The sequence below is a fragment of the Triturus cristatus genome, chromosome 2_1 (genome assembly GCF_964204655.1).
Source record: "Triturus cristatus chromosome 2_1, aTriCri1.1, whole genome shotgun sequence".
NCBI lineage: Eukaryota > Metazoa > Chordata > Amphibia > Caudata > Salamandridae > Triturus > Triturus cristatus.
This window is the reverse complement of record NC_140581.1, coordinates 451,175,261-451,202,632: the sequence shown is the minus strand read 5'-3', so window position 1 is coordinate 451,202,632 and position 27,372 is coordinate 451,175,261.

Here is a 27,372-nt window from a genome sequence, read left to right as displayed (position 1 = left end):
CCAACAATGGGCGGGAACAATCACAGTCCCAGGCTCAGCGTGAAGATGATCCCACTGGCAGCGATGACTCTCACCACTCCGTGGATGACCCCGACCAACCTGGCCCCTCTGGTGCCCAAGCCCCTGCAGCACCTGCGTCAGGTACATCTGTGCCAACCCCCATCCCCATTCCTGCCACATCCCAGGAGACACCCAGGAGCCTTGCTCGCACTGAACAACACAGCCAGTCTGACCAGGAGGGACAAGGTTCTTCGGGCACCCAGGAGGAGGCAGAAGACCACGCTAATGCCATCCCTCAGGGGTCCCGTAGGCCTGATGTGCCCACAACGGCAGGCCAGGCTCGTGTGGGCAGGGGTGGTGGGAGTGGAGGCAGGCGGAGGCGAGAACCTGACCAGCCAGCTGAGGGAACCGGTATGGCACACATGCGCCACATCCTGGACACATACCGGCGTGACACCAGGGGCATCAGCCAGGTTGTGTCGAGCCTCACAGACATCAAGGGGACCCTCGACGAGATGAAGAACCTGCAGGCCGAGCAACATGCCAGTCAACAACAACACCAAGGACGGATGGAGGCAAGACTGGCTTAGCTCCTGGCGGTGCAAACGGACATGAGCCGTTCACTCCGTCGGATCGTCAAGGCCTGCATCTAAGGGTCCCCCCAGGAAGGTGGGTCGTCCACGGAAAAGACCGTGAGAGTCAGCGGACCATCCACATCTCCCAGGTCACCTGGCCTGGCACCTGGCCCTCTGGCGCAACAGCACCACCTCACCCAATGACATTCTCTGCCACATGGACTTGCTGGTCACAGTCTGACCAATGATGACCAACACTGTGGTCTGGACTCTGATGACTCCAACTGACAAGGATGCCATTTCCCCCTGTGAACTTTGGATTCAATGCACCCGGTAGAGCACCTTACTTTATCCACCAAAAGACTTACCCCACCAAAAATAAATACTATATTTTGTCATGAGATGTTGCTCTCATTTGGCATTATTTACCAACATATGTGTGTGTAAATGTCAAACTATGCCTGAGTGTTGAACTAACTCCACACATCCATACCCTGGGATCGGAGTCTGGTACAGGACACACATGGGTTACAATGTCTCATTCAATGCAGACATGGAGCACAATACTCACCTGTGATGGCCTCAAGCTGCTGAGGGGGTGCTAGGGAAACTGTGAGGACACACGTATTTGGAAGAGTAACATTAAGGCGTAGAGGTCATGCCTCATTTGGAGGTTCCCGGGGAGGGAGTCCCAGGTATGTGTTCCCAGGTGGGAGAACTATGTCCTGCATGCAGGAATACGGTGGATCAGAAGAATGGTGGCCAGGTCAAGGTTGGATGCACGGAGATGGCACTACGGGGTCTCGGATGACAGTGGTACAAGGTTGGTTTTGGGTCAGGGTTGTGGACTGCCTCCTGAGTGTGGGTGAGGAGTCTGAAGGTCATCCTGCAGCACACAGTGATCCATTGCAGCTATCTCTGCTGGACGGTGATGTGGCTGGGGCGCGGGATGTTGATGCTGAGGTGTGCAGATGCAGCCTGGATGTGGACAAGTGTCCCTGGATTTTGGATGTGGCTGCTCCGTAGAGGGCAGGGCAGTATTTGACACGGATGTTGTCGTGGACCTGGGGGATGGTCCGTCTTACCTTTGAGTGGATCTATCTGGGGATCATGTGCATAATGCTGAGGGTGTTGCAGTGTGAGGTACAGATGCTGGTGATTACCATGGCAAATAAGAGCAAGCAATCCATGATGCACAACATCTTGTGTGCGTGGACACTGGGTGCCTGTGCGGGGCTTCTGCGGGTGGGACACAAGCAGTTGAGCCAGCTGTAAGGGGACAATCCTCAGATGTTGACCTCAGTCCTGTACAAGTCCAGCCTCAGGTGGCTGCTGTTCTGCCATTCATCCACGTATCCCATGCAATCTTGAATATTGGAACTGGAAATGTCTGCGTCCTTGGTGAGGGTGAGGAGCGCCTGGCTGTCAATGGCATACGAGTTGATGATGAGGTCGTGTGCGCATGTGATGGTGGATAGGGGGGCCCTGGACACATTGTAGATTGACACGCTGAAAGATGATACCTGTGCCATGTGCCTCACGACGAAAGCATACTACATGCCGAAGCCTTGAGTCCCACTCCCATGGCCTTGCAGGGGTACAGATCCGGTGGGGAGTAGGAGGGACATGACCTGGTGGGTGTGACAGGTCTTGGAAGGTGCGGCAGGGCTGTGTAGGCAGTCGGAGTTGCACACTCATCATGCAAAGGTGTTGTGTGTGCGCTCAGTGCATGCCTGAGAGCAGGCGGGAGATGTGTGGATGGACCTTGCTTGGAGGGTAGCTGCAACATCACACTGTAGTGTGATGTGGGTCATGCAAGGACCTGAGGGTTGTGCAATGTGCACGTTGCATGTGCAGACGGTCCAGCCTTTGGTACCGCGTGGCCGCACCTATGGCACAGACAAGCTGAAGACAGCCAAATGAATGTGTGGAGGGAGGAAGGGAGGAGCACCTTTGATGTGTGTGTGTTGCCAAATCTGGAAACTACGTGTGCCCTTGCTGCAGTGGCTGCAACAGCAGGCGGCATGTCCTGGGAATTATGCCACAATATCCACACAAAGACTAGGATGTCAGAAAGGACTACTGCAACAGCTGTATGTCAAGGAAGGAGTTACCGGTTTGCAATGGCACACCCAGAGACAAAGGATGCACAATCACCAAAGATGACTGACACCGGATCATGAAACTGAAGGCCGAGCTGCGCACAGGAAACACACACCAGAAGGTGTTGACGGCCCGTGGGGGGGGACTAACATGCCAAAACACATACACAGCCATGGACATCCTGCACAATAGAGAATCAAATACATGAAGAACAGCATGCAGGTTGCTAATCTACACATAGACTCATATGCACAATCCTTGACAACCATGCCAGAGATGCAGCATGCACAGTGGCAAGAGACCTGCATTGACAGAGATGAGGCACCTTGGAGGCTGAGGACCACCTTTATTACTCAGGCTCACACCTATGCAAAAGCATCAACATTAACAGACTCACAGGTCTATTGGATTAACATGTGGGACCTACACCGGACACCCCCTTTGCACCACAGATGCTGTAAATCCATTGTACTGGCACACAAGTGAAGGGGTTGAGCCAAACATCCCCTGCTGCACACGGAGAGGCTGCAATTCACCATTGAGCATCATATGGGGATGTCCCGCAATATGTCCACCCGTAGCCTCCCGTATGTTTCCGAGGGAAGTTGTACACACATTGATGCCTTCATCACAAACCACAATCCCATAACAGATGACTGTCACGAAGTGTGACTATCAATTCATGTGAGTCATGCCACATGTCATGTGATCCATGGTGAGTCGACATGTATGCATAGTAACAAAACCTGCACAGGAGCAGTGCCCACACATTACAAACAACTACCACACCCAAAAAGCCCTGCTGCAATCCTTACCCAAAGGAGAATTTTCACCGTGTCTGTGCATGTAACGCTGATTCAGCACACGTTGCATTACTCATGAGGAATAGCAGGAGCACAACGATGCCACGAGCAGACAGCATGTGCAACTACCTGGGGATGAGAGACACACAAGAAGTCAGGAAAAACATAGTCATCCGCATGCATGGTCATGTACTCTACATGAATAAGGTTGACACCATGCTAGTTGTCAATTGAGTGTGTCAGCTAAAATGTGTGGAATGACATCAGCACTCGAGTGACACATCAGCACACACCTCAAAGTCACTTAGCATACAGTCAGCTGGACACACAATTGCAACACATGCCACACAAGGCTCCAAGCGTGCACACTCAGACCCAGGGACTCACCATTATGAGAAGAAGTTGCGTATGAGCTGACTCCGGATGTCCTCCTCCTCTGCCTCCTCCTCCTCCTCACTTGCCTCGTGACCAAGGCCATCATCCTCCACGGGTGGATGTTCCTGCTCATCGGGATCCAGGATGAGTGGCACAGCTTTCTCCACTGCCATGTTGTGCAGCATGCAGCACACGAGGAAGATTTTGCAGACCTTCACCGGTGCATATGGGAGGGACCCGCCGGTCTTGTGGAGGCACCGGAATCGGCTCTTCAGGAGGCCAAACGTCCTCTCAATCACTCGCCTGGTCTGCCCATGGGCGTTGTTGTAACGGTGATCTGCAGCTGTTCTCGGGTTGCGGAGAGGCGTCACCAGCCATGGCATGTTGGGATAGCCAGAGTCCCCTACATGGAAACATCATGTAAAGAAGTGGGTCAGGAGATGCCATCACATACTAAGATACAGCTGAATACTGGACAAACAGAGTCTACTCACCAACAAGACCGCTTGGCCTTCCCTGTTGGTGTGCTGCCTGTGTCTGGTGGGGTGCCTGCATGGGGATGTCTGGGTGTGCTTGGGACAGGCATGGGAGTGGGAAGTGTGGATGGGGCAGGGGTAGGGGGGGACTGAGTGCTGCAGGAGACCCACTGCTGCCGTCAGTGATGAGTCCATGGACCTCAGCAACATCCGTTGGTCAGACATCGCTGCTGACATGCCCTCCATGTACGACACCATCTGTGTCAGCAGTCTGGTGTGGCCATGGAGGACATTAAGCAGCGATGTCTGACCAACCTGCAACTGCCGCAGGAAGTCCACAGACTCGGCATTGACGGCAGCAGGGGAGACAGGGGCAGGGGGTGCGGTGCCTGGCACGAAGGAGACATGTGGTCACCTAGCATGGACAGAAGGAACCCGAGCAAGTGGGAAGGCGGTGATGGGAATGGAGGGGGCGGCGAGAGATGTACTGCTGCTTTCAGCTGTGGGAGCAGCCTCAGCCCCCTCTGGGAGCTCAGCCTCGGACCCGTCAGCGTCATAGTCGGTGTTGGGACTGGACAGGTCCTCCGCCTGACTCCCCTCACCCTCCGTGCCACTTGCTGCGCCAGACTCCCCAGCACTAGTGGCACCGGTGCTGGATCCCTCCTCCACGTCCGTGCCGGTGTCTCCCTCGGTGTCCCAAGACGATGCTGTGGGCAAGGTGAAGAGACAGGAAATAATCAGACACCTGTATACATATGACACATGAGTCCAAACTACATAGGTCACAGTGCATAGCATGAAAAGCATCATGAGTAACATCTACAATACTACGCACATATGTAGGCCCTGCACTACACAGTTGGTTGACCCACCATGCCACTTTGAAACAATGGAGAGCATGACACAACAGCAAAGAACTTGATATCAAATAATACAGAGAAGCTAGTGTCTGTGGACAGTCGAGCACAGCATCTGGACCAGACACCGTTGCCAAAAATGTATGAGCAGGAACCATGTCTTTTAACTTTTGACACATGCTGCAAAGCACAAACATTAAACCCTGCACAACATGACTGGGTCAATACTTGTTGAGTGTCTGTTCCGACTATCATCACACACAGGCCAGACCTGACAAGTAGACATAAGCTTTGGACATGTTGGCCTTGCCCGCACAAACCCCCCCCTACCTGAGACAATGTGATTGAGACAGAGGAAGGACTTACACCTCTTAATCAGGGATCACAAAAATGGGCTCCATTAAATCCTAATTGCACTCTAACTACCCCTCGTGGGGCTGACCACACATTTTATTGACGAACAACCATCATCAGATAGTTGTACACAGACACACAGGCACTGGCGAGTGTGAGGATGCACAAGCCACATTGGGTCACCCTGTACAGTGTACACATGTAGCACACTTTACGTAAATACAAATGAGGCCAGGGTACAATGCCACAGAGGCCAACCTATGCTGAAGACATAGAGAATGTCCACAGTGTTGGATGACACACATGATTCCTAGGAAAAGGTGTCTCAGGGGACTGTAGTGGCCACACTGCTCCATGGTCCTGGATAGATCTGACTGCAACAGGAGCAACCGTCCCCGCACTATGCATATCTCCCCCTCATGCACATCATGTCTGAGGCCACAACATCAGTCATGCATGCTGCAAGGCAGTTCATTTTAAGCCTCACACTCCTATGTTGAGACTCTGCATCAGTGCCAACAATCATGGACCCCAAAATGACTGAACTGGACAGGGCACAGGCAAAGTCCCAACACATGTCACAGACCACCCCCACACATGATGCTGCAAGCATTGGGCACTTGGATTAACTGCCAGCCAAGATTACCTTGTGCAAGAGTGACTACACACAGACCAGGGAACACATGTCAAGGAGGGGAAGGGAGGAAGAACAGGACCGGTTGACTTTGGGGAACAGGATATGCACTACACATATAAACCCTGGCAGTGTATCCAGGCGACTGAGCATTTCCAAAAGCTGGTGACACACAACAAACACACATGTACCTACCCCCTTCCTGCTGCTGCTTCTCCTGTAACCGCCTATCCATGTCAGGGAAGACCACCGCCAGGACACGCTTCATTTGGTGGGTCAGGCGCCGCCTTCGCCGTGTTTGCGTGGAGGTGAGTCCCCCAGTAGGACCCGGGCGATCCTCCTGGTCCAGCACCGGATATCCTGCCAGCGTTTCCTCACCTGGGCCAGGCACCGACTGTGACCCTCCACCGACCTCACGGCCCTGACAGCCCGCTTCCATATCTCCCCCTTGGCGTAGACGGCTACCTGTGAGGATGACAAAGTGAGACAACATCAATACACCTGCTCCATGTCACAGAGACACACATTAGAACAATTGGGCTTGTTTGAACAGGGCATGGTATGCAGCCAACTCATTGCACCTTTGTCATAGGGACATTATCCTCTGGGGAAGGCCAAATGCACTACGTGGCATTTAAAGTACACAGGTGGCATGAGGGGTGCAACAGAATCAATGATCATGGCTCACACTGTGCATCACAAGCAACACCAGGATTATGGACAGCACCTCAAAGCAGTCACATGCCCTAGGCCACTGACGCAACCTCAGCGGAGTACACAGACACACACAGGCACAGGACAATCACCTGCCATTGGCAACTGCGGGTACAAACATCACTCTGCACATGTGCCACTTGACTGGGGGGAGTCACAGGTGTGGGGCTAGCTCAGCACGTCAGACACATAGCACGGCTCCCTGCTCACATCAGATGGGTAGGGCATATGCATCCTCCATGCAGCTGGGGTGCAACACTCCACATAGACACTCACCCACATGACAGGGGACTTACACATACCAATGTCCAGGGGCCGTACACATCATTTGGACACTATCACCACAGGTACACTCAACTCACACACATCTGTGGGTACAGTCCCCTGTCACACTGGGGGGACCACAGAATTACTTCAGGACTATAGAAACAACATTCCCAAGAGGATTAGCCAGGCTGAATGTGGCATGCACCATGCAGTGATTGTCACAGTAAGCACAATGCAAGTGAGGAGTGCAGATATGAACCACATTAGGCTCTGCATGGGAGACATAAAGCATTCCCCCCCCTGGGACCCACCATGAACAACATTGCATGTCTGTCACACCTGGACACAATGCCAGAAGGGACAGACACAAAAAAGGGGCACAGTCACAGCTAGTGGAGTCAGCAATCACCTGCTCCCCTGGTCTCCCATACAGGCAGGGGTACTGTGGGAGGATGACGTGTCTCTCTCTCACACACAGGGGAACGTCATCGACCTCCCCCCAACAATGGGGGGGAACAATCACAGTCCCAGGCTCAGCGTGAAGATGATCCCACCGGCAGCGATGACTCTCACCACTCCGTGGATGACCCCGACCAACCTGGCCCCTCTGGTGCCCAAGCCCCTGCAGCACCTGCGTCAGGTACATCTGTGCCAACCCCCACCCCCATTCCTACCACATCCCAGGAGACACCCAGGAGCCCTGCTCGCACTGAACAACACAGCCAGTCTGACCAGGAGGGACAAGGTTCTTCGGGCACCCAGGAGGAGGCAGAAGACCACGCTAATGCCATCCCTCAGGGGTCCCGTAGGCCTGATGTGCCCACAACGGCAGGCCAGGCTCGTGTGGGCAGGGGTGGTGGGAGTGGAGGCAGGCGGAGGCGAGAACCTGACCAGCCAGCTGAGGGAACCGGTATGGCACACATGCGCCACATCCTGGACACATACCGGCGTGACACCAGGGGCATCAGCCAGGTTGTGTCGAGCCTCACAGACATCAAGTGGACCCTTGACGAGATGAAGAACCTGCAGGCCGAGCAACATGCCAGTCAACAACAACACCAAGGACGGATGGAGGCAAGTCTGGCTTAGCTCCTGGCGGTGCAAACGGACATGAGCCGTTCACTCCGTTGGATCGCCGACAACATGGGCAACCCTCCCTGTGCCACCAGGCGAAGACCACCACCAGTCACAGGGAGGGAGGAGGAGGAGGATTCGTCCGACGGAGCATCACAAGCATCGTCAAGGCCTGCATCTGAGGGTCCCCCCAGGAAGGTGGGTCGTCCACGGAAAAGACCGTGAGAGTCAGCGGACCATCCACATCTCCCAGGTCACCTGGCCTGGCACCTGGCCCTCTGGCGCAACAGCACCACCTCACCCAATGACATTCTCTGCCACATGGACTTGCTGGTCACAGTCTGACCAATGATGACCAACACTGTGGTCTGGACTCTGATGACTCCAACTGACAAGGATGCCATTTCCCCCTGTGAACTTTGGATTCAATGCACCCGGTAGAGCACCTTACTTTATCCACCAAAAGACTTACCCCACCAAAAATAAATACTATATTTTGTCATGAGATGTTGCTGTCATTTGGCATTATTCACCAACATATGTGTGAGTAAATGTCAAACTATGCCTGAGTGTTGAACTAACTCCACACATCCATACCCTGGGATCGGAGTCTGGTACAGGACACACATGGGTCACAATGTATCATTCAATGCAGACATGGAGCACAATACTCACCTGTGATGGCCTCAAGCTGCTGAGGGGGTGCTAGGGAAACTGTGAGGACACACGTATTTGGAAGAGTAACATTAGGGCGTAGAGGTCATGCCTCATTTGGAGGTTCCCGGGGAAGGAGTCCCAGGTATGTGTTCCCAGGTGGGAGAACTATGTCCTGCATGCAGGAGTACGGTGGATCAGAAGAATGGTGGCCAGGTCAAGGTTGGATGCACGGAGATGGCACTACGGGGTCTCGGATGACAGTGGTACAAGGTTGGTTTTGGGTCAGGGTTGTGGACTGCCTCCTGAGTGTGGGTGAGGAGTCTGAAGGTCATCCTGCAGCACACAGTGATCCATTGCAGCTATCTCTGCTGGACGGTGATGTGGCTGGGGCGCGGGATGTTGATGCTGAGGTGTGCAGATGCAGCCTGGATGTGGACAAGTGTCCCTGGATTTTGGATGTGGCTGCTCCGTAGAGGGCAGGGCAGTATTTGACACGGATGTTGTCGTGGACCTGGGGGATGGTCCGTCTTACCTTCGAGTGGATCTATCTGGGGATCATGTGCATAATGCTGAGGGTGTTGCAGTGTGAGGTACAGATGCTGGTGATTACCATGGCAAATTAGAGCAAGCAATCCATGATGCACAACATCTTGTGTGCGTGGACACTGGGTGCCTGTGCGGGGCTTCTGCGGGTGGGACACAAGCAGTTGAGCCAGCTGTAAGGGGACAATCCTCAGATGTTGACCTCAGTCCTGTACAAGTCCAGCCTCAGGTGGCTGCTGTTCTGCCATTCATCCATGGATCCCATGCAATCTTGAATATTGGAACTGGAAATGTCTGCGTCCTTGGTGAGGGTGAGGAGCGCCTGGCTGTCAATGGCATACGAGTTGATGATGAGGTCGTGTGCGCATGTGATGGTGGATAGGGGGGTCCTGGACACATTGTAGATTGACACGCTGAAAGATGATACCTGTGCCATGTGCCTCACGATGAAAGCATACTACATGCCGAAGCCTTGAGTCCCACTCCCATGGCCTTGCAGGGGTACAGATCCGGTGGGGAGTAGGAGGGACATGACCTGGTGGGTGTGACAGGTCTTGGAAGGTGCGGCAGCGCTGTGTAGGCAGTCGGAGTTGCACACTCATCATGCAAAGGTGTTGTGTGTGCGCTCAGTGCATGCCTGAGAGCAGGCGGGAGATGTGTGGATGGACCTTGCTTGGAGGGTAGCTGCAACATCACACTGTAGTGTGATGTGGGTCATGCAAGGACCTGAGGGTTGTGCAATGTGCACGTTGCATGTGCAGACGGTCCAGCCTTTGGTACCGCGTGGCCGCAACTGTGGCACAGACAAGCTGAAGACAGCCAAATGAATGTGTTGAGGGAGGAAGGGAGGAGCACCTTTGATGTGTGTGTTGCCAAATCTGGAAACTACGTGTGCCCTTGCTGCAGTGGCTGCAACAGCAGGCGGCATGTCCTGGGAATTATGCCACAATATCCACACAAAGACTAGGATGTCAGAAAGGACTACTGCAACAGCTGTATGTCAAGGAAGGAGTTACCGGTTTGCAATGGCACACCCAGAGACAAAGGATGCACAATCACCAAAGATGACTGACACCGGATCATGAAACTGAAGGCCGAGCTGCGCACAGGAAACACACACCAGAAGGTGTTGACGGCCCGTGGGGGGGACTAACATGCCAAAACACATACACAGCCATGGACATCCTGCACAATAGAGAATCAAGTACATGAAGAACAGCATGCAGGTTGCTAATCTACACATAGACTCATATGCACAATCCTTGACAACCATGCCAGAGATGCCGCATGCACAGTGGCAAGAGACCTGCATTGACAGAGATGAGGCACCTTGGAGGCTGAGGAACACCTTTATTACTCAGGCTCACACCTATGCAAAAGCATTAACATTAACAGACTCACAGGTCTATTGGATTAACATGTGGGACCTACACCGGACACCCCCTTTGCACCACAGATGCTGTAAATCCATTGTACTGGCACACAAGTGAAGGGGTTGAGCCAAACATCCCCTGCTGCACACGGAGAGGCTGCAATTCCCCATTGAGCATCATATGGGGATGTCCCGCAATATGTCCACCCGTAGCCTCCCGTATGTTTCCGAGGGAAGTTGTACACACATTGATGCCTTCATCACAAACCACAATCCCATAACAGATGACTGTCACGAAGTGTTACTATCAATTCATGTGAGTCATGCCACATGTCATGTGATCCATGGTGAGTCGACATGTATGCATAGTAACAAAACCTGCACAGGAGCAGTGCCCACACATTACAAACAACTACCACACCCAAAAAGCCCTGCTGCAATCCTTACCCAAAGGAGAATTTTCACCGTGTCCGTGCATGTAACGCTGATTCAGCACACGTTGCATTACTCATGAGAAATAGCAGGAGCACAACGATGCCACGAGCAGACAGCATGTGCAACTACCTGGGGATAAGAGACACACAAGAAGTCAGGAAAAACATAGTCATCCGCATGCATGGTCATGTACTCTACATGAATAAGGTTGACACCATGCTAGTTGTCAATTGAGTGTGTCAGCTAAAATGTGTGGAATGACATCAGCACTCGAGTGACACATCAGCACACACCTCAAAGTCACTTAGCATACAGTCAGCTGGACACACACATTGCAACACATGCCACACAAGGCTCCAAGCGTGCACACTCAGACCCAGGGACTCACCATTATGAGAAGAAGTTGCGTATGAGCTGACTCCGGATGTCCTCCTCCTCCGCCTCCTCCTCCTCCTCCTCACTTGCCTCGTGACCAAGGCCGTCATCCTCCACGGGTGGATGTTCCTGCTCATCGGGATCCAGGATGAGTGGCACAGCTTTCTCCACTGCCATGTTGTGCAGCATGCAGCACACGAGGAAGATTTTGCAGACCTTCACCGGTGCATATGGGAGGGACCCGCCGGTCTTGTGGAGGCACCGGAATCGGCTCTTCAGGAGGCCAAACGTCCTCTCAATCACTCGCCTGGTCTGCCCATGGGCGTTGTTGTAACGGTGATCTGCAGCTGTTCTTGGGTTGCGGAGAGGCGTCACCAGCCATGGCATGTTGGGATAGCCAGAGTACCCTACATGGAAACATCATGTAAAGAAGTGGGTCAGGAGATGCCATCACATACTAAGATACAGCTGAATACTGGACAAACAGAGTCTACTCACCAACAAGACATGCTCGTTCGTTGTGCAGCTGCAGCATCATTTCTGGCACCCTGCTACGCCTCATGATGTAGGCATCGTGTGCTGACCCTGGAAAACGTGCAAAGACATGGGAAATCACCATGTTAGCAAGACACACCACAAGGGCATTGATGGAGTGGTAATGTTTACGGTTACGGAAGGCTACCTCCTGTGCCTGTGGTGGTACCAAAGCCACATGTGTCCCATCAATGGACCCAATTACATGGGGCATCCCTCCCAGGGCATAGAACTCCCCCTTGATACCTGTCAACTGCTCACAAGTTGGAAAATGGATGAATTCATCCAGGTGCTCCAACATGGCTTCTAAAACATCATGCAGGACACGGCTGACCATGGTCTGAGACATGCCACCCACATCAGCTATGGTCAATTGAAACGTACCGGTGGCAAAGAAATGTAGGGCTGACATCACCTTCATCTTGGGGGTCAGCGCAGTCGGATAACTGTGTCGAGGTTGGAGGTGCGGTGCCAGCCTGTTTGTCAGGTCCACAATTAACCGTTGGGGGAATCTGTAGCGGCGTATGCAGACACGTTCCCTCATGGCAGCCAAGTCTGGCATTGGTCGGGGGAGAGGCGGTGCCCTGCAGAAAATTGGAAGGAATAACGAAGATTGAGTACATTACTACACCAATGTCAATGAACTGAGTACATGTTCAACAGCTAATACAGATATGCCACATACAGAGTCTGGTCTGTGCAATACATCCTGCACACGTATGCCAGCCAGGTGATACTCCTACCAAGAGCCAGCTACAAACATGGATTGTCAAGGTCTACATGACATGCCATGAACGTAGCTGTGGGCCAGTGTGAGTGAACTGTCAGACACATTACAGGAGTGACATACATCCACATATGTGCATTTGAAGGATGTCATCTCATACAGACAGCTGCCGGCAAGCTAGACACACAGGTCACATGTCATGGAAAAAGGACAGACCACACACTTTTCCATGAAGGGGTACATGTCAAATATGATCACACAGACATTGAGACTACGCAGATATGTCCTAAGCTTGCAAGTCCCTGTTAGATGCATACAGACACACGTCACGTGTTATTCCACATGTGTCCTGGTGTGCGTAATAGTGTGACATGGGCATCTACACACAGACACATGTTGGATGCAGCTACAGCAGATGCCGTTGACGGAACACCAACAGCAAGATCATGGGAACACATGACACACACATGACATATGCAAAAACAACAATTGATGGACAGAATGCGGAACAATGTCATACATTCACCCCAGTACAGAGATCGGGGCCTAAATCCATCGTTTTTTTGCTCACCATGCCATTCCAGTTTGAACCCAGCCATATGCAAATCAGTCTTGACCCTGTGCCCCATGGGAACAGTCCAGCCCGAACTGCCAAGCCAGGTCCTCCCTGGACTGGAAACAAGCATCCTAGGACCGGTTTCGGGCTTTCAGCCCTCGTCAGCCAGGATAGCCTGATTCCAGTGGCATGGAGAGCAAGGGACTCACGTCTGAGCATACCCTTCCCACTCGGGGTGACAATTGCAAAAACAACAATTGATGGACAGAATGCGGAACAATGTCATACATTCACCCCAGTACATGACACACACATGACATAGTCAGATCGTGGCACGCTGGTAGTCAGGTGTCATCATCCGTGTACCTGGCATCAGGGGACAGTTGCGGGTGTTGGGGACTGTGCCATGCCAGTGATGCAGTGCTTGACAAGTTTGAACTACATGCACACATGTAAAAGGTGTGAAGGGGAAGTGCGCCACATGGTGCCCCATCACACATGACATGTGTACACAGGTCATCACACAACTATTGGGTTAAAACAGAGACATGTGCCACATCACTGCCTGACACACCTAGGCCCTACACATGATGCACTGCACTGACAATGACTTGATGTCCATCCTTGTGTGAGTCATACACCTCCATTCCTTTCCTGTGCGCCTCCTATCACCAGTGTAAGCTGTGAAACGCACCGTACACACGCTCTGAGGGCGTGTGTATGGTCGTATCACAATATGGGGTTTGGGTAGGAGTACGCGTGTGTGCAAGGACCGTACACATGTACGTGTACACACTGGTCCTATCCCCATGGTAGTGTCGGTGTAGGCATACGCCATAGAGATACGGCTGGTACCCGCGTATGTACGGCCCGTATCTCTATGGCGTACGCCTACGGCAACACTACCATAGTGCTACGGGCCCTACACACGCGGGTACGGCCCGTAGCACTAGGGTAGTGTTGGCGTAGGCGTACACCATAGAGAAAAGGCTCGTACCCGCAAACGTACTGCCCGTAGCACTATGGCGTACGCCTACGGCAACACTACCATAGTGCTAAGGGCCCTACACACGCGGGTACGGCCCGTAGCACTAGGGTAGTGTTGGCGTAGGCATACGCCATAGAGATGTATGTATGTATGTATGTATGGCATATTTGTATAGCGCAGACTGTCACCCGAAGGGTATCCTGGCGCTTTAGACAACTATACCAACACCACGCATAGCAGTCAGATGAAATTAAGCAGGCCTAGGGAAAAGAAACGTTTTTAATTCTTTCTTAAAAGAGAGAAACTCCCTAGAGCTTCTCAACAACAAAGGGAGAGAATTCCAATATTTGGCCGCCACGAAACCAAAGGCTCGGCCGCCCATGCGAGCCCTCAATACCTTTGGGACTACCACAAGATGTGCTGACAGTGACCTAAGGGAGCGAGTGGGCACATACCACTGGAACAGCTCCTGCAGTGGAACCGGTCCTTGCCCATGAAGTCCCTTAAACACCAGACAAAGCGCCTTAAAGATGACTCGCTGTGAAACTGGTAGCCAGTGAAGATACACACGTGGGTACGGCCCGTAGCACTAGGGTAGTGTTGGCGTAGGCGTACGCCATAGAGATACGGCTCGTACCCGCGTACGTACGGCCCGTAGCACTATGGCATACGCCTACGGCAACACTACCATAGTGCTACGGGCCCTACACACGCGGGTACGGCCCGTAGCACTAGGGTAGTGTTGGCGTAGGCGTACGCCATAGAGATATGGCTCGTACCCGCATATGTACGGCCCGTAGCACTATGGCGTACGCCTACGGCAACACTACCCTAGTGCTACGGGTCGTACCCGCGTGTGTAGGGCCCATAGCACTATGGTAGTGTTGCCGTAGGCGTACGCCATAGTGCTACGGGCCCTACACACGCGTGTACGGCCCGTATCACAATGGCATACGCCTACGGCAACACTACCAAAGTGATACGGGCCCTACACACGCGTGTACGAACCGTATCACTGGAGTAGTGGTGCCCTAGGGGTATGTGTGGAACGCACCGTACCTGTGTGTGGATGGTGAAATTACATAGGGGACACATGAGGGACAAGTATAAGGGCCTAAATGCATGCTGGTTGTCATGGAGACCGAGTTTCCAGTTCAAAATTTTGCATCAGGTGGCCAGCAAAAGTCGGTTGGAGACAATATACTATGTTGCAAAGTGGTTGTTGACTTGACATCATGCTCAAATTTTGAACCATGCAAAGGCCCTCACTGGGGTAGGTTTAAAGGGATTGGAGGAAACGTAGGATGCAAATGAGATTGACCAATCACTCTGTACTCCTGTAAATGAAACAGCCCAGCAAGGGAGATATAAGGCAGCCAGGACCCATGAGAGAGCACTTGCCTGCACAACCTTTCATTCCACACCACTGCTGCTGCTTGTGATTCCTCTGGCACCATGTCCAGGTCTGTGGAGAGGGCCCAGCCTTTCACCCAAGAGGTGAATGAGGAGTTGCTGGACGTCATCCTCCCACAGTACCCCTGCCTGTATGGGAGACCAGGGGAGCAGGTGATTGCTGACTCCACTAGCTGAGACTGTGCCCCTTTTTTGTGTCTGTCACTTCTGGAATTGTGTCCAGGTGTGACAGACATGCAATGTTGTTCATGGTGGGTCCCAGGGGGGGGAATGCCTTATGTCTCCCATGCAGAGCCTAATGTGGTTCATATCTGCACTCCTCACTTGCATTGTGCTTACTGTGACAATCACTGCATGGTGCATGCCACATTCAGCCTGGCTAATCCTCTTGGGAATGTTGTTTCTATAGTCCTGATGTAATTCTGTGGTCCCCCCAGTGTGACAGGTGACTGTACCCACAGATGTGTGTGAGTTGAGTGTACCTGAGGTGATAGTGTCCAAATGATGTGTACGGCCCCTGGACATTGGTATGTGTAAGTCCCCTGTCATGTGGGTGAGTGTCTATGTGGAGTGTTGCACCCCAGCTGCATGGAGGATGCATATGCCCTACCCATCTGATGTGAGCAGGGAGCCGTGCTGTGTGTCTGACGTGCTGAGCTAGCCCCACACCTGTGACTCCCCCCAGTCAAGTGGCACATGTGCAGAGTGATGTTTGTACCCGCAGTTGCCAATGGCAGGTGATTGTCCTGTGCCTGTGTGTTTCTGTGTACTCCGCTGAGGTTGCGTCAGTGGCCTGGGGCATGTGACTGCTTTGAGGTGCTGTCCATAATCCTGGTGTTGCTTGTGATGCACAGTGTGAGCCATGATCATTGATTCTGTTGCACCCCTCATGCCACCTGTGTACTTTAAATGCCACGTAGTGCATTTGGTCTTCCCCAGAGGACAATGTCCCTATGACAAAGGTGCAATGAGTTGGCTGCATACTATGCCCTGTTCAAACAAGCCCAATTGTTCTAATGTGTGTCTCTGTGACATGGAGCAGGTGTATTGATGTTGTCTCACTTTGTCATCCTCACAGGTAACCGCCTACGCCAAGGGGGAGATATGGAAGCGGGCCGTCAGGGCCGTGAGGTCGGTGGAGGGTCACAGTCGGTGCCTGGCCCAGGTGAGGAAATGCTGGCAGGATATCCGGTGCTGGACCAGGAGGATCGCCCGGGTCCTGCTGGGGGACTCACCTCCACGCAAACACGGCGGGCGCCGGCGCCTGACCCACCAAATGAAGCGTGTCCTGGCGGTGGTCTTCCCTGACATGGATAGGCGGTTACAGGAGAAGCAGCAGCAGGAAGGGGGTAGGTACATGTGTGTTTGTTGTGTGTCACCAGCTTTTGGAAGTGCTCAGTCGCCTGGATACACTGCCAGGGTTTATATGTGCAGTGCATATCCTGTTCCCCAAAGTCAACCGGTCCTGATCTTCCTCCCTTCCCCTCCTTGACATGTGTTCCCTGGTCTGTGTGTAGTCACTCTTGCACAAGGTAATCTTGGCTGGCAGTTAATCCAAGTGCCCAATGCTTGCAGCATCATGTGTCGGGGTGGTCTGTGACATGTGTTGGGACCTTGCCTGTGCCCTGTCCAGTTCAGTCATTTGGGGGTCCATGATTGTTGGCACTGATGCAGAGTCTCAACATAGGAGTGTGAGGCTTAAAATGAACTGCCTTGCAGCATGCATGACCGATATTGTGGCCTCAGACATGATGTGCATGAGGGGGAGATATGCATAGTGCGGGGACGGTTGCTCCTGTTGCAGTCATGATGAATACAGGCCCCAGCTAGGCCCGCAAATACAAGGGTTCGCCCTCCTGTAACGAAAGCTAGAAGGAAGTTGGCACGGAAACTGCAAATACAAAGACAGAGTTTATTAACCCTTAAGGGTGGTCCTACAACCCATACAACACTCTTCAGTATTGCATAGAGTAGCACAAAGAACTTGCATACACAGTCCCCTTTTATACACAACAGAGGGGCTCATAAGAGGGTGGATACAACATGAGGCAAAGAGTATTACCTTTTATGGACATTTTCGATGCAGAATCAATATGTGGGCGGAGTTAACACACTCCTAAGCCCGCGAAAACATGGTCAAGCAAGGACTAACTGATAACAGATGTGGTCAAGTGTGGGAATGTGCCAGACGGACAAAGGAGCAATTTATAGACTGTTACTAGGCAGATTATGAGAGCAACTGACACGAAGATAGGACTCTTCTCGTGCTGAGCACGTGGAGACACGACAATACAAAATGGAGTCCAGACATTAGTCAACATAAGAGAAACTAGGTCCAAGTAAGGGGAATTCATGTCTTTAGTGAATGCTTAATCATATCGCTGTTTTAATTTTCAACAGACGACCCTTTCAGCATTTACTGAAGACATCCGGCTTATTAGGATAATCATCATATATGTCAATTTTCATCATCTCTTCTACCCCTTTAGTTAAATGTTTCTGATAGGTGACATTGGCAATAGCTTTCTTATCAGGAATACAAAATGACACACATAAAGAACAGAGTAAAGGACCACACTGGACACAAATGCAGCAGGAAAACAGAATTGCCACAATAATGCAGAGACCAGTTAAAACCTTCCATCCCCATGTAGTGATCAATGCCCAAAACCATCCAGAAAAGGTCCAAGTGCCATTTTCTGTATGGATTTCGGCTGCGATTTTATGCAATTTATTAATAGCATTATAAACTGATGGCGTATGGTCAGGAATAAACACACAACAACTACTTCCGATAATTTTGCATGCTCCACCTCGGTCAGCTAACATAACATCTAATACCATATGATTCTGCAATGCAACAATTCTAGTGATTTGTAATTCTTCCGTAAGATTCCCAAGAGCAGCAGCGGTTTGATTCGTTACAGCCTCTACAACTCTCGTTAATCTTCGAACCTTCCTACTATTTAGGGCAGCTCCAACAAAGAAAAACAATCCTAAGTTAAAATCAATATACTGCTGTAAGCTAGTATCAGTTTGATCAACATCATCAATAGTACGTTTATATCTATTTACAGTCACATTATTCAACAATCTCAAATCTTTATGATAGGATGCAGGTGCTAAGAATACAGGAGGTAATAGGAATGCTACATAACACACTCCGGACCAGCCGTCTGGCAAACGATAATAACCCTTATTCCCACATACAAAGTATGTGTTGTGGGAGGCTAAGAAAGTACTATTATTTAGACCGTCTATATTCAAAACAATAATACAGTCACTAACACCAACTGGAATATAACCCACACTCTGGACACACAGGTCCGCTTGAGCTTGTGCCACTTGAATCACAAATTGTTCATTCCTTGTAGTGTCTCTGGTGTTCGTGAAAATGTAGGGAATCGATTCATTGTCTGGTCGATATTCTTCCCATTCCCATATTGTCCCATTCGCTTGTGGATAGCCGTCTTTATCCTGATGACATTCCTTATTAAGTCTGAAGAGTAATCGTCCCACTGTAGGTTTCCGTGTGGCAAAAAGCAAAGTGTACCATGCTCTACATGAGCCATTGTGAGAGAAAGGAAGAGGTATGAATGGTGTTCCTCCTTTCTTCTGATGAGCTGGCATCATACCACATATCCAACAGTTTGTAGCATTCGTAGCAACATGGGTATGATGCAACATCTGGATGAAAGTGTTATTCAAATAAGACTGACGATGCTTCAATTCTTGATACGGGAGGGTATAAAAGTAGTGCTCCTCAGGCACTGGAGTGGTCAAAACAAGCAACTCACGGGCAGGAGTCACATCTTCAACAAACCATGTGGTTATACCAACAATAGCCACAATGATAATAAAGCTTGTCGCACAAAGAATCTTCTTCTTCTCCATCTTGTAGTAAGAAATCACTATTTTCCTGAAACTAAAAGGTTGTCAGAACTCTTCCCCTTAGGCAGCCATTGATTTCTTCACCAGCGGGCCAAGACGGGTGTCACTACACTAATGCAGGGCTGATCCCCCCCCCTTGCCACATTGGCTCTCCGTTTCACTAACCTAAGGGCCGTTCTGACAACTTTGGATACAGCAATCACTTCCTTGGTCTAAGGTGATATCTTCTTCCTCCAAGAATTGCTTGGTCCGGGAAGAGCTCCTCAGTGTTGTTCGGTTCCACAGCACGGCCTTTCTCCGCAGTCAGGATTTCTCGATGGTCGGTCAACACAGCAGGCTCCACCAATCCAGGCGGCACTTTACGACAGTGCAAGGAGTGGATCCAGTTCTTCCGGTTGGAAACCCGCACAGCTGTCCTCGTTGCGAGCAAGACTTGCTCAGGACCAACCCATCTCGGCTCCAGACTGTTCGTCCTTTCGAAGACCTTTATCATAACCTGATCTCCAGGTCGAAGATTATGACCTTCACCTGTGGACCGATCAGGGAGCGCTTCTCGAACCTGTTGATGAATAGAAACCAAATTATCCGTTAACTGTGCCAGATAATCATTCATCATTACACAAGGTACATCATACACTAACCTCGGTTTTGGTGGACCCCAAATATTCATTGGGCGTCCAAATACAATCTCGTAGCGTGTGAGACCGGTCCGAGAATGCGGTATCGATCTAATTGACAATAATGCCAGCGGTAAAGCGTCTGGCCAAGTCAAAGAAGTCGAAGCTTGAATCTTAGCGATCTTAAGCTTCAAAGTACCGTTATATTTCGCAACCAATCCCGCAGACTGAGGGTGGAATACTGCATGAAACTTCTGGGTAATGCCTAGGCCTTTCAGGACATACTTGATAACGTCCGCTATAAAATGAGGTCCGTTATCACTCCACAACAATCTGCAAACACCATATCGAGGGAAGAACTCCTTCAATAGCATCTTGGCTGTAGTCATTGCAGTATTGTCTTTTGTAGGGTATGCCTCAACCCATTTACTGAAGGCACAAACCAATACTAAAACATACTTCAGATTGTTACAGCGCTCAAACTGAATGTAATCCATCTGCAAAATCTCAAAGGGTGCAGTAGGTGTCGCAAATCCTCCTGCTGGAGTTCGGGTACCCTTTCCCGGGTTATACCTCAGGCAAATCATGCAGGTCTGCACTACCCTCTTTGCCGTACTAGCGATCTCCGGATGCTCCCAAACTCGTGTGAGTAATTTAACAATTGCGGAAGCTCCGACATGCGTAGTCCATGTGCCATCTGAACCATAGGTTGTACGAAGGCAGTGGGTAACTTCCACTTATCCATCTGCTTACTTCTCCAACACCCTTCATCATCTAATTCTCCATAGTTGGACCATTGCTCCCGTTCCTTATCGGAAGCGGTCCTCTGTATTTCCAGCACTTCTCTCCTTGCATTGTGCCATCTTTCTGCCTGTGACTTCATAACATACATTGCAGTAGCACCAGGCTGCATCGCAGTCTCTCGTGCCACCCGGTCTGCTAAAGCATTCCCTTATCCAACTTTATCAACCACTTTCTTATGGGCACTACATTTAACTATAGCAATCTTCTTTGGATATGTTAATGCAGTCAAAAGGTTGTGAACTAACTCCCCATACATTATCTGTGCTCCATGTGACGTTAGAAAGACTCTCTCCTTCCAGAGTAGGCTGAAATCGTGCGCTACTCCGAAGGCATAGCGGCTATCTGTATAAACATTCACACACAATCCTGCACTGTGCTCACATGCTCGTGTTAATGCTATCAGTTCCGCTGCTTGAGCTGATTTCTGCGGTATGCGTGCAGTCTCCACTATTGTTTGTAATGTGGTAATTGCATACGCTGCTGAAGTCGTACCATCTGGTAGCCTCAGGCATGATCCGTCCACCCACAGTTCTCCATCTACATCTGTAAAGGGCGTATCCTGGAGATCAATACGACCCTTTGTCTGTTCCTCAGTCACAAGAATACAATCATGTGCTTTTCGTGCTTCAGACTGAGTTTCCGGGAACGGCAACAATGTGGCTGGATTTAATGTTGCACACCTCTTTAACGTAATATGAGGAGCCAAAAGCGTCAACTCATATCCCGTTAAACGGGCACTGGTCAAATGTTGCGTCTTTGTCTGATTAAGCAGGGCATCAACAGCATGGGGGACTAATACCAACAGCTTATGAGATAACACAATTCCCTCGCTTTGGCGTATTGACACAGCTGTCGCCGCAACCGAGCGAAAACAACCAGGCAACGCTCGGGCAACAGGATCAAGTACAGCTGAAAAATATGCACAAGGGCGCTGCTTGTCGCCGTGCATCTGCACTAAAACTGATAATGCACATCCATCTTTCTCATGCACGTACAGTGAAAAGGGCTTCATATAATCAGGGGTACCTAACACTGGTGCTGAACAAAGGGCTTGTCGTAATTGCTGAAAGGCAATTTCACACTCATTTGACCAGGGAAGAGGGATCGGTGTGTCTTTTGTCAAAAGTGCTAACAATGGCTTAGCTATGTGTGAAAACCCTAATATCCATTGCCTACAGAAAGAAGCAAGACCCAAAAATGCACGCACATCCTTCTGTGTGGAAGGTACTGGCGTGTCCAAAATTGCTTGAATACGATCTGGTGTGAGTGCACGCCCCTCCTTAGACAAAAGGTGACCCAAATAAGTCACCTATGGTCTACAAAATTGCAATTTCTTCCTCGACACTTTGTGATTGTGAGATGCCAAAAAGGAAAGCAAGGATAACGTACACTGCTCACACAACTCAGGAGTGTCGGCCGCCAACAAGATGTCATCGACATATTGTATAAGGGCGACACCCTCAGGCAGAACAAAGGAATCCAATTGCCTTTTCAATGCTTGACTGTAAATACTAGGGATCTCTGTATAACCCTGAGGGATTCTACAAAATCTATAAGACCTATTATCCAAAGTGAAACCGAAAAGATATCAGCTATCAGGGTGGATAGGAATGGAAAAGAAAGCATTTTTCAAATCAATAACTGAAAACGTGGTAGCCGTTGGCGGGACCAGAGTAAGTAACGTCGTGATATCAGAAACCACTGGATACTGGGGTATCACAATCTTGTTCACTTCCCTTAAGTCAATGATAAAACGATAAACCCTGGCATCGGTATCTTTCTTCAAAATGGGTAAAATGGGACTGTTGCAGACATTATAGGGAACTTCCTCCACTACTCCCACCTTAATCAAATCCTGCACAATCAGTATGAGTGCCTCCTCCCCCTCCTGGGAAATACGATACTGAGGGAGGCGCGGTAACACCGCACCCTCCTGGACACTAATGTGGACAGGCGGAATCACCATCTGTCCCACATCGGTATCCGAAGTGACCCACAAAGAAGGAGGGAGGGAAGCTAATGCAGTATCCTCCGCAACCACACACATCCGTTCTGTCATGGGGTGATTATCATTTAAGATCACACGTACTCCAGTAGAGGAGCAGCGGATCGTTGCTCTGAAGTACTTGAGCATATCAAGACCCATAATGTTGTCAGGCGTGTTCGGGGCAAGCAGAAACGGACAGGACGCGGAAAGGTTGTCAACATGGAATGCCAGGGGTCGGGAAAGAGGGCTTCGAGAGAGTGTACCATCAAACCCTACCGATGTAACCATTAAGCCAGATGGGGGAGCCCTCGGAACCAATTGTTTGGACAGTGCACTGCGAGTAGCTCCTGTATCAACTAGGAACCGATCAGTAGAACCCAAAACATTTGCTGAAACATAAGGACCCTTCTGATCAACCGGCACTTCGACTGATTCAAACCCCCATCCAACGCAATCCTACGCATGCTGTGAGTCATGATACCCAGAACGGTCGTTCCCAGACATTTGATACTGGTGTTGCCTATCAAACACATTAGGCCTATCCCGTTGCTGTACGCTAGACTCAAATCGAGTACGATCATTAGAGTTCCCTCTATAATTCGAAAAGCCCCCTCTACCTCTCGGTGGTCCCTGACCACGTCCCTGACGAGATGCATACAACACCGGACAATCTCTGGCCCAATGACCCGACTGTTTACAATACGCACATTGATTTCTATTTACATCTGACCGACCCGAAGGGGGACCATAGAATCCTCCCCTACCTCGTTCTACACCCCGACGAGGCGGACCATATACTTGTGCTAACATCACCTTAGTTTTCAAATCTTTCGATTTCTTCTCCTCATTCCCCTTCGCTTCTTGTTCCTGACGCTCATAATACTGGGCCATAGTCAGGAGGGATGCCGGAGACGAGGTGGACCAAGAACTTTCACTCGCTTTTAAACGAGCTGCTATTCCCGGTAATAAATTCGCCACATATTTATCCACAAAAAGATGCCGGCCCGTATCATCCGTAAGCGACTGACCACTGAAATCATGAAATGTCTCCTCAAAGCGTGTAAAGAAATCTGAAACTGATTCATCAACCTTCTGTTTACACGAGGCTAACATATTCCAATCAATCTTTTTAGGGGGAATAATCGTTTTCAACTTGGTCAAGATAGCAGCAGGAAGATCTAAAATAATCCGCGGTGGTTTTTGCGTGGGTTTTCTCTCCCTATCCTCATCCTCAATCTCGGACCACCTAGCCTTAAAAGCGGGAACATCATCCACCTTCCGCACAGATCTCCACATATCCGGTGGTAATATGAGCCCAAAGAACAAATCTATATCTGCTAAAGTCATAGTACAAGAATTCAAGGCCCCTTCGACCTCTTCATAAAAGGCCGCTGGATTCTTGCGGGGGTCAGGCAATGCATTCTTTAATGCCATAACATCAGCCCTATGCCAGGGAGTATAAACCCAATTATACACAAAATATCCCTTAGCATCGGCGGAAGTAATATCTGAACTAGTTCCCGCTCCTTTAGGAGGAACATACAAAGGTGCCGCCTCTCGCATCGGTTTAGCATGCACTAGTTCGCTCTTATCTGAGTAGGAGGTAGATGATTGGTCGCCGCCGATACGTGAATACGATTGCTCTTCCTCCCCTGTCTTTAGGCGCGCTCTCTCTTTAAGTTCACTCGCCGCGTCCCGCAATGCAAACAGTCGCCGGACCGCATCAGGTGCCTTAGAGGGAGAAAAAACACTGTTACGTAATGCTTGAGCATCTAATACTACATCATCAGGCTCAAAAACTTCTGAATATTTCCGAAAGGCAGTAATCACTTCATCAGAAAAGGTTTCAAGAAAATACAACTTCTCTCTATCCCGCCACTGTTCCAAAGAGTCCAACAATTCAGAAAGGGATAACTTGCCCTTAAGTGTACGAAGAGAAAGTTTCCGAAGCTCACCCATACGCTCAACTGATAACCTGGACCGCGTGTCTACCTTATCCGAAACCAATCCAGAATCCTGTGATCTCGGGGCAGACGCGCCAACATAAGGGGGCGGAAAACGATCTAATAAATAAAAATCATCTTCAAGATTAGTAAGGACAGGATAAAGTGGCTGGCGGACAGCATATTGACCCGAGACTTGCAGCCTACGCTCTTTCTCTTGTCTCTCCGCAAGTTCTCTTTCTTCCCGACGCTTCGCTTCCTGCGCTCTAACATGATCATTTTTCTGTTGCTCTTTATCAAACAGCGCTTTCTCACGTTTCTCTCGCTCACGCACTTCCTTCACCCATAACCGTACACATTCAAACATGTCTTGGCGAGCACGCCGTTTACACATACACTGTTCCACATACTCAATCTTTCGCATATCAAACGATCCATACAAAGGCCATCGTAACTCAGGATCCTTTTTGGTGTATTTCCTCCACACTGTGCTGTACATTATAGAGGAAAGACCATGCTTCACATACATATCCCTATTAGGAGTCCCCTCTGGGAGGGCTGGAGCAGATTCCTCGAGGTTTAACCGGTTTCCAAAGCAGCAGCACCACTTACGGAGTGCGCTAAAAGCAGGCATGCTCAAAAATAATGCAAAATGCAGTATTATCAAAAAATGGCACTTAAACTTTGCGCCGTTCAAATTTACATAGCTCCGGAGAAATGTCTCCACATTACCTGCCTATATGTGTTGCAACGCATATATTCTCACAATAATCAATACAAAATATGACCGGTCATCACAAATCAAACTCAAATAGCCAACCCAGGCTTCAAAACTCGGAGCAAGTACCGTACAACGGTTCTTACCAATCAAGAGTGTCCAGGTTCCAACTGCCAAGTTCCAAAATTCGCCCAAACGGCTGTCGCGGCAAACCGACAGAAGAGGTCTCAGTCGAGGACCGGCGCCACCCAGAAGGTCAGTTCGGAAGGGAAGGAAGAAAACCTCGGGATGCCAGGACTAAAACGCCACTGGCAGTGATCACATCCCCGGCCAAATTCCTCACCTTCGTCACGACCAGTCCTTCGAGCATCCGAGTCGCCGATGAGCCCCACGTGACGGGCGCCAATTGATGAATACAGGCCCCAGCTAGGCCCGCAAATACAAGGGTTCGCCCTCCTGTAACGAAAGCTAGAAGGAAGTTGGCACGGAAACTGCAAATACAAAGACAGAGTTTATTAACCCTTAAGGGTGGTCCTACAACCCATACAACACTCTTCAGTATTGCATAGAGTAGCACAAAGAACTTGCATACACAGTCCCCTTTTATACACAACAGAGGGGCTCATAAGTGGGTGGATACAACATGAGGCAAAGAGTATTACCTTTTATGGACATTTTCGATGCAGAATCAATATGTGGGCGGAGTTAACACACTCCTAAGCCCGCGAAAACATGGTCAAGCAAGGACTAACTGATAACAGATGTGGTCAAGTGTGGGCATGCGCCAGACGGACAAAGGAGCTATTTATAGACTGTTACTAGGCAGATTATGAGAGCAACTGACATGAAGATAGGACTCTTCTCGTGCTGAGCACGTGGAGACACGACAATACAAAATGGAGTCCAGACATTAGTCAACATAAGAAGAGAAACTTGGTCCAAGTAAGGGGAATTCATGTCTTTAGTGAATGCTTAATCATATCGCTGTTTTAATTTTCAACAGTCAGATCTATCCAGGACCATGGAGCAGTGTGGCCACTACAGTCCCCTGAGACACTTTTTCCTAGGAATCATGTGTGTCATCCAACACTGTGGACATTCTCTGTGTCTTCAGCATAGGTTGGCCTCTGTGGCATTGTACCCTGGCCTCATTTGTATTTACGTAAAGTGTGCTACATGTGTACACTGTACAGGGTGACCCAATGTGGCTTGTGCATCCTCACACTTGCCAGTGCCTGTGTGTCTGTGTACAACTATCTGATGATGGTTGTTTGTCAATAAAATGTGTGGTCAGCCCCACGAGGGGTAGTTAGAGTGCAATTAGGATTTAATGGAGCCCATTTTTGTGATCCCTGATTAAGAGGTGTAAGTCCTTCCTCTGTCTCAATCACATTGTCTCAGGTAGGGGGGGTTTGTGCGGGCAAGGCCAACATGTCCAAAGCTTATGTCTACTTGCCAGGTCTGGCCTGTGTGTGATGATAGTCGGAACAGACACTCAACAAGTATTGACCCAGTCATGTTGTGCAGGGTTTAATGTTTGTGCTTTGCAGCATGTGCCAAAAGTTAAAAGACATGGTTCC